Source organism: Castor canadensis, chromosome 13, assembly GCF_047511655.1.
Source record: "Castor canadensis chromosome 13, mCasCan1.hap1v2, whole genome shotgun sequence".
NCBI classification, from domain to species: domain Eukaryota; kingdom Metazoa; phylum Chordata; class Mammalia; order Rodentia; family Castoridae; genus Castor; species Castor canadensis.
This window is the reverse complement of record NC_133398.1, coordinates 87,098,711-87,109,126: the sequence shown is the minus strand read 5'-3', so window position 1 is coordinate 87,109,126 and position 10,416 is coordinate 87,098,711. Positions and strand designations below refer to the sequence as shown.

Below are 10,416 nucleotides of genomic sequence, written 5' to 3'. Positions count from 1 at the left end.
AAAAGTTTCTTTAATTTCACTACCATAATATTACCAGCTGTAACTCTTTTCCTGTCTCTTCAGGACAGAACTGGTTTTTTTGTTTTTTTTAACTGTACTGGGGGTTGAACTCAGGTCCTCGAGCTAGGCTTGTGCTCTACTTCTTGAACCAATTTCCCCTTCCCCAGCCCTTTTTGTGTTGCTTATTTTTGAGATAGGATCTGACCTTGCACCTTATATACTTAGACTATGGCCCTTCTATTTGTGCTTTCCTGTGTAGCTGGGGATGACAGGTGTGTGCTACAGCACCCAGCCATTGGTAGTGATTGGGTCTCATGTACTTTATGTCTGGACTGGCCTGGAACTATGATCCTCCCTATCTCAGCTTTCTGAATAGCTAGCATTATAGGCTTGAGCCACTGCACCCAGCTCAGTACAGAATTTTTTTTTCATAGTGAAAAGAACATACAGAGATGGAGCGATGGCTGCCCGGGAGGGTGGGTGGCTGGGGCCGGCGTTCCTGCTGCGGTTACTGTTGGCAACTGTGCTTCAAGCGGTGTCTGCTTTCGGGACAGAGTTTTCATCAGAGGCATGCAGAGAGTTAGGCTTCTCTAGCAACTTGCTCTGCAGCTCTTGCGACATTCTTGGACAGTTCAACTTACTTCAGCTGGATCCTGATTGCAGGGGGTGCTGTCAGAAAGAAGCACAATTTGAAACCAAGAAGCTGTATGCAGGAGCTATTCTTGAAGTCTGTGGATGAAAATTAGGGAGGTTCCCTCTAGTCCAAGCTTTCGTCAGAAGTGAAAAACCCAAACTGTTCAGAGGACTACAAATCAAGTATGTTCGTAGTTCAGACCCTGTGCTAAAGCTTTTGGATGACAACGGGAACATTGCTGAAGAACTGAGCATCCTCAAGTGGAACACAGATAGTGTAGAAGAATTTCAGTGAAAAATTGGAACGCATATAAATCTTGCTTCAATTTTGTCCTTCTGTTATCAAATGAAATATTATAGCACCTAGAAAGTACTTTAGTTCTGCTTGCTTCTGTTGATGAGCTTTTACTGTGAAGCATTAAGCATCTAATTAGAAGTTGAGAAGGCACACAGCCCGTGATATGTAAGGAGTTGGCAAGTTTAACTAAAACCATTTCTTATAAATTTTTATCCTTCTGCATTTGTTGATGCTACTAATGAACTGCTTTGAAACAGGCTTATGGTTAGTTATACAAATGATAGTTTGTAATAATTGGCCCAGTTTTATGAACAACAGATTTTTAAATTAGAGGGGTTAATAAGGGAGATACTATTCCTTCAGTGCAGTGTTCTCTTTCTAAAGCAATGAAAGAAAACTACAAAGCGAGTAAGATGTACCAAGCCTCAACAGATTACCTGTGCCTCAAAGCTTCATATTTGGTATTCCCCAGTTTCTGTTTAGTCGAAATATTTATAGTTTATAACGAATGCACTGCATAAAAACTTTGTAGCTTCATTGCTAGGAAACAAATTTGAGATCTTCAGTAAGAATGAAATATTCACAAAGGTTTGCATTAATGAAGGCTACACAGAAAACCTTTCTTAAGGATTTGTGTAGATCTAATGTTTGGCAAATTTTTGAGCTTTATATTCTTACAGAAAAGTCTCATTTAAAAATGATCTCTTGTAAGACCAAATTATAAATAAAAAATTTCAAAACTGAAAACAAAAAGAAAGGAACATACATTACTAAGACATTTCTCAGAACATGAAAGCCATTCCTTCTTCAGTATATGTTTATTATTTAGCTGGGTATTCTTTTCCTTAAGATACGTTGAAAAACATTCATTTCATACTTAACACCCAAGAAATTCCAGATACTAATATGTTTATGCTAGCTCAGTTGCTGAGTGCAGTGGGACTCAACCTTGGCTGTGCATTACATGCATCTAGGGCAGTCTTTAAAAATCTTGTTTTCAGAGGGGAAGGATGGAAAGAAAGGGTGTAGGAGGTGAATGTGGTGGAATATTATGTACTCATCGATGAAAATGGAAAAATGAGACCTGCTGAAATGATCCCATGAGTGGGGGGAGAGGGGATAAAGGAGAATGATGGAGGGGGTGAATTCAACAATGATATATTATACAAATTTTTATAGATATTATAATGTACCCCCAGCACAACAATAATATGATAATAAAAAATAAAGTTTTAATTTTATCCAGATTACTTGCTATGAGATGCTTTAACACACCATGGCTAGTGGGTACTGCTAACTATATATACACATAAAAGGTTAGTGCTGTTTGGGAACCTTCAGTCTTCATTGTGCTTTTGAAGACATTCCCGCAAGAACTCTGAAGAACACATAGATTAGGATCTCACATGCAAATCTCTTCTGAAGACAGAATTCATTAGGAACACTCAAAAGCTGGTGCTGGGAAGGGAAGGAGGTATTTTTAGATTTTTACTTTCCCCATATAGATGGGGCATCCCATACTCATTTTCCCATTTTGCTAAACCATATCAACTTCAGTCCAGCACATGAAAGAAGCTATGTATGGAGCATTTCAGCTCTGAATATTCAATGCCAGGTTCTAGTTTGGGTTAGTTCTAAGTAAAAGAGGAAATAATATTTATTCATTTCTCCTAGCCTCTTTTTCACCTTGCATGGAGCTGTCTAACTCCTGGTTAGATCTCACTACACTCTCTGAGAGGCGTTATTCATACTGGACTCTCTCTAGCCCAAATGGCTAAAAAATACATGAAAAAAATGCTCACCATCCCTGGTCTTAAAATAAATGCAAATCAAAAACATATTAAGATTCTACCTCACTCCTGTTAGAGTAGCCACCATCAAGAACACAAAAAGCAACAAATGTTGGCAAGGACGTGGGGGGAAAAGGAACCCTCATAGACTGCTGGTGGGAATGTAAGCTAGTACAACCACTATGGAAAACAGTATGGAGGCTCCTTAAAAAACTAAAAATAGAACTGCCATACCATCCAGCAATACCACTCCCAGGGATACCCAAAGGAATGAGTCAGCTTACAATAAAGACATCTGCACATCCATGTTTGTTGCAGCAATATTCACAATAGCTAAGCTATGGGAACAGCCAAGATGCCCCACCACTGATGAATAGATTAAGAAAATGTGGTATTTATACACAATGGAATTTTTTTCAGCCACAAAGAAGAATGAAATTTTGTCATTCACAGGTAAATGGATGGGACTGGAGAACATCATCTTAAGTGAAATTAACCAGGCTCAGAAGGCCAAAAGCCACATGTTCTCTCTCATGTGTGGAGTGTAGACCTAATACAAATGTAACAATGTTACAAAACACTGGTCACACTAAGTTTCCTTATTTTAGAATAAGGAAACTAAGAACTTGAATATGGATGATAAACTCTCTATACAAGAATGAATATAGGAATCAAACCAGCTGAAACTACCATAAGAAAGAGACTAAGATAGAATGAAGAAAATTAGAGGAGATAAACCAGTTCAGGTTATAATATATACACATGGAAATATCACAAGGTAACTCCCTGTGTAGCTACCTTTATCTCAAATAAGCTAAAATGTCACTTTTTTTCTTATCCTTTCTCTTTCTTCTACAAAATTAGAACAGGTCCTGCCCGGGGGGAAGGCTGGCATCAGTGGGAGGAGGGAGATGACAGAGCAGGGGGTAGGAGGGTGAAATTGGTACAAAACTGTGTATACATGTAGGTAAATACAAAAATGATACCTCTTGAAACTATTCCAAGAATTGGCAGAGAAAGATAGAGGGAGTGAATTCAAGTATGGTATATTTGATGAATTGTAAGAACCTGTGTAAATACCACAATTTACCCCCCCACCTGGCACAACAATAAAGGGGAAAAAACCCACAGTTGAACAGTAAGATGCTGCTTGCTCATGTTGATCATTCTGACAAAACTGACAATTCTGCAAACCAATATAACTAACAAGCCTCATTTTATAGCTGAATGCCTAAATTATATGAGAGTTTGTGATACACTGTGGCCTCTGCTGCTGACCTTTTCTACTTTTTCTTTCAATGTCTGTGCTCGTTTCTTCCCAACCCAAAGCTCACATGTATTATCAGAAAAACAAATAATAAAAAAAGAAAATCAAACTGAGATATACCTGGGTGACTGGTTTGTTGTTTTTAAATTTCCAGGTCAGGAAAACCAAGTGATTATCCTTTGTTTAACAAAGACTAAATCTAAATGAAAGCATTGCAATTTCTACTGCAGATTTACCTTCCTAATTGTGCTTGGTGAATGTTTTCACTGACAGATGGAAAGAGATGGTACCTGGTAGAGTGCCAAATGACAGAAGGAAGTATGACCTGAGATTAAAAATATCTGAGAGTAAATTCCTAAGTGGACAATATGCAATAAGATTTAAAAACAAAAAAAGAGCTGATGATCTCAATATCATTATTCCTTCAACTCTGTCCACTTCCCCCTTGATTTTGAAAAAGAAAATTTCTTGGCTGAAATAAAAACTTTAACCTTGAACATATCTGACAAGAATAAAGATATTTTCTATGTCCCTAGGGTGTAAAAAGAAGATTTTTAAAAGGTTGAAATATTGGCAAATGCTACTAGTATCAAAACATTTTGGGGGGATCTCTTGCTTCCCACACTCTATAGTTCTCATCTTTTCCAATTTAAGTTGCTTGGCTTGTAACTCCAGGCTTTGTGATCTCAGAGTTCCTGTCCAATCCTTATTACAGACAGGAAGAATTACAGGGACTTTGTACCTTGTCTTCTGGGCTTCAGCATGCTGGCATCTATCATAACTGGGCCACAGAACTGGGTAGAGCAAATGGGAACAAGTTTGGTAATGTAGAATTAGACTGGGAGACAGAGTCAACTATAGGTAGTTAGGTGTTAAAATTTATTAGAAGAAAGGGATGGAGATAAGCCATCCTTATTCTTCCTGAATATATTCTGCAAAAGTGACATACAGTTGATGTTTTTAAAGACAATGATGAGATGCTAGCTTGGCCCTTCCATCTGTGAGGATGCAGCAGGGTGCCACCTATGAATCAAGAAGCAGTCCTTGACAAACACCTCATCTGCTGCACCTTGACCTTGACCTTGACCTCCCAGCTTCCAGAACCGTAAGGAATAAGTTTGCTGTTTATAATCCACCTAGTGGGATTCCAAGATGGCGGCTAGAGGTAGGAAGCAGAAAGTGACCCTCCTATAGTGAAATCTTGGAGAGACGCTGGAGACACACTTTGCAGGCATAATCACTGAGAAAAGGCATAACTTTGACTCCTCCACATCTCCAGCCGGCACAGAGAATCTCCACTTCACGTTAAACGGAGAACCGAGGAGGGCCCCCGGGGCCGCCAGTGGCCGGCGCCCATATGGCTTGGGAAGACGCGGACCAGGTGAGCTTCGCGGTACCGCGGTAGCCCCACAGACAAGCCTGGGCCAGAGCAGCATAACCCCCTGGACAGACTGACCTCCACCCGGGAAAAAAAAAGAGAAACTGAGTACTAAGCAATAAGAACAGTTAAGACTCACTGGAAAGAGGGTGGGGCGCCCTGAGCGCTGAAGATTGGGGGAAGGGAATCCTTCCCGGGACTGTAAATAAACAAGCCAGGTGGGCCGGAGAGCCTCTGGCGGGAGCGGGGCGCGCCCAGCAACCAGGAGCGGGGACGCTTGTGAGAGGAGGGAAGACCCACTTCCCACGTGAACTGTAAATAAACACGCAGGCCTGACAACGCGGGGCAGTGTCACCTTTCCCAGTGCTTGGAAAGGGGAAAGCCTGTAGCAGAGGCCCCCCGCACAGGAGAACTCTGAGCAAACAAAGCCTGTGGGACCAGGTGAGTGCTAGCTCACCCCAGAGATCTGCATAAATAACGCCGCCAGCTACAGGCTGAGAGCAGCAGGCAGGCAAGCCACAGTTGCAGATACCACTCTCAGAACTGCCTCCAGACGCTTTTTTTTTCTTTTTCTCCCTACCTTTGATGAGAGAACAACCGAATTACACCTGCAAGCCGAAAAACTTACTGAAACTGTATTGCATGTGAACTGGGGACACTTGGTGGGGCTTTTTTTTTTTCCTTCTGTGTGTGTGTGAGTGTAGTTTTGTTCTACTTTATGCATCCCCTTTGATGAGACAACTACAGAACAACATCTGAGGCACCAACTCCAGGACTGGAGATTGAGACGGACTTCCAAATTATTAAGACTGAAATTGCATTGCATATAAACTTGGAAGTTTTTTGGTTTTTTTTTTTTAATTTTCTATTTTACATTTTATTTTAATTCATTTTTATATATAGATATTGCTTTCATATACTTATTTTTTATTTTTTTATCTTTGATTTTTCAATCCTCTCTCTGTCTCTCTATTGTCTGTTCAGCTTACTGTCGATTAGTACACTAACACTCCCTGTTTATACTTTTGAAACTCTCTTGTCTGACACCTTGTTCTGCTTTCTCCCTCTTGTCTGTATATTTGTTTTCCCCTTTTCTTTAACTTCTTGCTTTCCATCTCAGCTCACTCTTCCATTCTCAATATTACCATTGTTATTATTACAAGCTAGAAAATACTTAATTACACACAGTACAGGGACAGTAACAACACCAAGGACAATGACAGGAAGACAGAAAAAACAAGGAAACCAGTTTCCCCACAGCAAAAAATTAGTACAGGAACCAGAGGGGAATGAAGAGAACAGAAACTCAGATCCAGACTCCAACAAAATGAAGATAAACTATGCCAAAGGACCCAATGAAGCCCACAAGAATAATTTAAAAGAAGACATACTACAAGTACTCAATGAGAATTTTATAGAGATGATGCTGGATAGGGTCAACCAAAATGTACAGGAGACACTCAAGAAATTCCAAGACAATAAAAATAGAGAATTTGAAAAAGCAAAAGAAGAAATAAAGGAAACCATAGAAGCACTGTATAAACACCAAAGTGAAAGAGAGAACACAATGAATAAATGGATAAATGAACTCAGGACAAAAATAGACAACAATAAAGAAGAAAACAGCCAGGATATGGAAAACCTCAGAAAAAAGAACGAAACAGAACTGCAAAACAAAACGGAAGGCCAATCCAGCAGAATAGAACAAACAGAAGACAGAGTCTCAGAACTTGAAGATGAAATGGTAATTAAAGGAAAAACTGAAGAACTATTAATTAAACAACTCAAGACCCGTGAAAAGAAAATGCAAGAACTCACTGACTCCATCAAAAGACCAAACTTGAGAATCATGGGCATCGAAGAAGGAGAAGAGGTGCAAGCGAAGGGAATGCGCAATATATTCAACAAAATAATAACGGAAAATTTCCCAAATCTAGAGAAAGATATTCCCATACAAATGCAAGAGGCCTCCAGGACACCAAACAGACCAGATCAAAATAGAACTACTCCACGACATATCATCATTAAAACAACAAGTTCAGAAACTAAGGAAAGAATATTGAAGGCTGTAAGAGAGAAAAAACAAGTAACATACAAAGGTAAACCCATCAAAATCACAGCAGACTTCTCAACAGAAACATTAAAAGCAAGAAGAGCGTGGGGTGAGATCTTCCAGGTACTGAATGAAAATAACTTCAACCCCAGGATACTCTACCCAGCAAAGCTATCATTCAAAATAGATGGAGCAATAAAAGTCTTCCATGATAAGCAGAAACTAAAACAATATGTGACCACAAAGCCACCATTACAAAAGATTCTGCAAGGGATCCTGCACACAGGAAGTGACACCCAACTTAACCATGAAAAGGTAGGCAGCACCAAACCACAGGATACGAAAAAGCAAGACAGTAGAGAGTAACATCAAGTTAGGTACACACAATCAAACCTTCAAACAACTAAGATAACTAAATGGCAGGAATCACCACATACCTATCAGTACTAACACTTAATGTTAATGGACTTAATTCACCCATCAAAAGACACCGTTTGACAAAATGGATTAAAAAAGAAGATCCAACAATTTGTTGCTTACAGGAGACTCATCTCACCGACAGAAATAAGCATATGCTTAGGATGAAAGGCTGGAAGAAGATTTACCAAGCCAATGGCCCCCAAAAACAAGCAGGAGTAGCAATACTTATCTCTGACAAAGTAGACTTCAAACCTACATTGATCAAACGAGATAAAGAAGGACATTCCATACTAATAAAAGGGGAAATAGACCAAAAGGAAATAATAATCATCAATCTGTACTCACCCAATGTCAACGCACCCAATTTCATCAAACATACCCTGAAAGACCTAAAAGCATATATAAATGCCAACACAGTGGTTGTGGGAGACTTTAACACTCCATTATCATCAATAGATAGGTCATCCAAACAAAAACTCAATAAAGAAATCCAAGATCTAAAATATGCAATAGATCAAGTGGACCTAGTAGATGTCTACAGAACATTTCATCCAACCTCTACACAATATACATTCTTCTCAGCAGCCCATGGAACCTTCTCCAAAATAGATCATATCCTAGGGCACAAAGCAAGCCTCAGCAAATATAAGAAAATAGAAATAATACCATGCATACTATCTGACCACAATGCAGTAAAAGTAGAACTCAACAACAAAAGTAAAGACAAAAAACATGCAAACAGCTGGAAACTAAATAACTCATTACTTAATGAAGAATGGATCATCGATGCAATAAAAGAGGAAATTGAAAAGTTCCTGGAAGTCAATGAAAATGAAAACACAACCTACCGGAACCTATGGGACACAGCTAAGGCAGTCTTGAGAGGAAAGTTTATAGCCATGAGTGCATATATTAAAAAGATTGAAAGATCCCAAATCAATGACCTAATGATACATCTCAAACTCCTAGAAAAACAAGAACAAGCAAATCCCAAAACAAATAGAAGGAGAGAAATGATAAAAAGAAGAGCTGAAATCAATGAAATAGAAACCAAAAAAACCATACAAAGAATTAATGAAACAAAAAGTTGGTTCTTTGAAAAAATAAACAAGATCGATAGACCCCTGGCAAACCTGACTGAAATAAGGAGAGAAAAAACCCAAATTAGTAGAATTAGGAATGCAAAAGGGGAGATAACAACAAACACCATGGAAGTCCAGGAAATCATCAGAGACTACTTTGAGAACCTATATTCAAATAAATTTGAAAATCTAAAAGAAATGGACAGATTTCTAGATACATATGATCATCCAAAACTGAACCAAGAAGAAATTAATCACCTGAATAGACCTATAACACAAAATGAAATTGAAGCAGCAATCAAGAGTCTCCCCAAAAAGAAAAGTCCAGGACCTGATGGATTCTCTGCTGAATTCTATCAGACCTTTAAAGAAGAACTGATACCAACCCTCCTTAAACTGTTTCATGAAATAGAAAGGGAAGGAAAACTGCCAAACACATTTTATGAAGCCAGTATTACACTTATCCCAAAACCAGGCAAAGACACCTCCAAAAAGGAGAACTATAGGCCAATCTCCTTAATGAACATTGATGCAAAAATCCTCAACAAAATAATGGCAAATCGAATTCAGCAACACATCAAAAAGATTATTCACCACGACCAGGTAGGCTTCATCCCAGGGATGCAGGGGTGGTTCAACATACGAAAATCAATAAACGTAATAAACCACATTAACAGAAGCAAAGACAAAAACCACTTGATCATCTCAATAGATGCAGAAAAAGCCTTTGATAAGATCCAACATCATTTCATGATAAAAGCTCTAAGAAAACTAGGAATAGAAGGAAAGTTCCTCAACATTATAAAAGCTATATATGACAAACCTACAGCCAGCATTATACTTAACGGAGAAAAATTAAAACCATTCCCTCTAAAATCAGGAACCAGACAAGGATGCCCACTATCTCCACTCCTATTCAACATAGTACTGGAATTCCTAGCCAGAGCAATTAGGCAAGAAGAAGGAATAAAAGGAATACAAATAGGTAAAGAAACTGTCAAAATATCCCTATTTGCAGACGACATGATCCTATACCTTAAAGACCCAAAAAACTCTACTCAGAAGCTTCTAGACATCATCAATAGCTATAGCAAGGTAGCAGGATATAAAATCAACATAGAAAAATCATTAGCATTTCTATACACTAACAATGAGCAAACGGAAAAAGAATGTATGAAAACGATTCCATTTACAATAGCCTCAAAAAAAATCAAATACCTAGGTGTAAACCTAACAAAAGATGTGAAAGACCTCTACAAGGGAAAACTATACACTTCTGAAGAAAGAGATTGAGGAAGAGTATAGAAAGTGGAGAGATCTCCCATGCTTACGGATTGGTAGAATCAACATAGTAAAAATGTCGATACTCCTCAAAGTAATCTACATGTTTAATGCAATTCCCATCAAAATTCCAATGACATTCATTAAAGAGATTGAAAAATCTACTGTTAAATTTATATGGAAACACAAGAGGCCACGAATAGCCAAGGCAATA

At 38.6% G+C, this 10,416-nt stretch overlaps 1 pseudogene; it reads left to right on the top strand.

Moving 5' to 3' along the window:
• Nucleotides 1-460: 460 nt before the first annotated feature.
• Nucleotides 461-962, top strand: LOC109678956 (selenoprotein F-like; annotated as a pseudogene).
• Nucleotides 963-10,416: the final 9,454 nt, after the last annotated feature.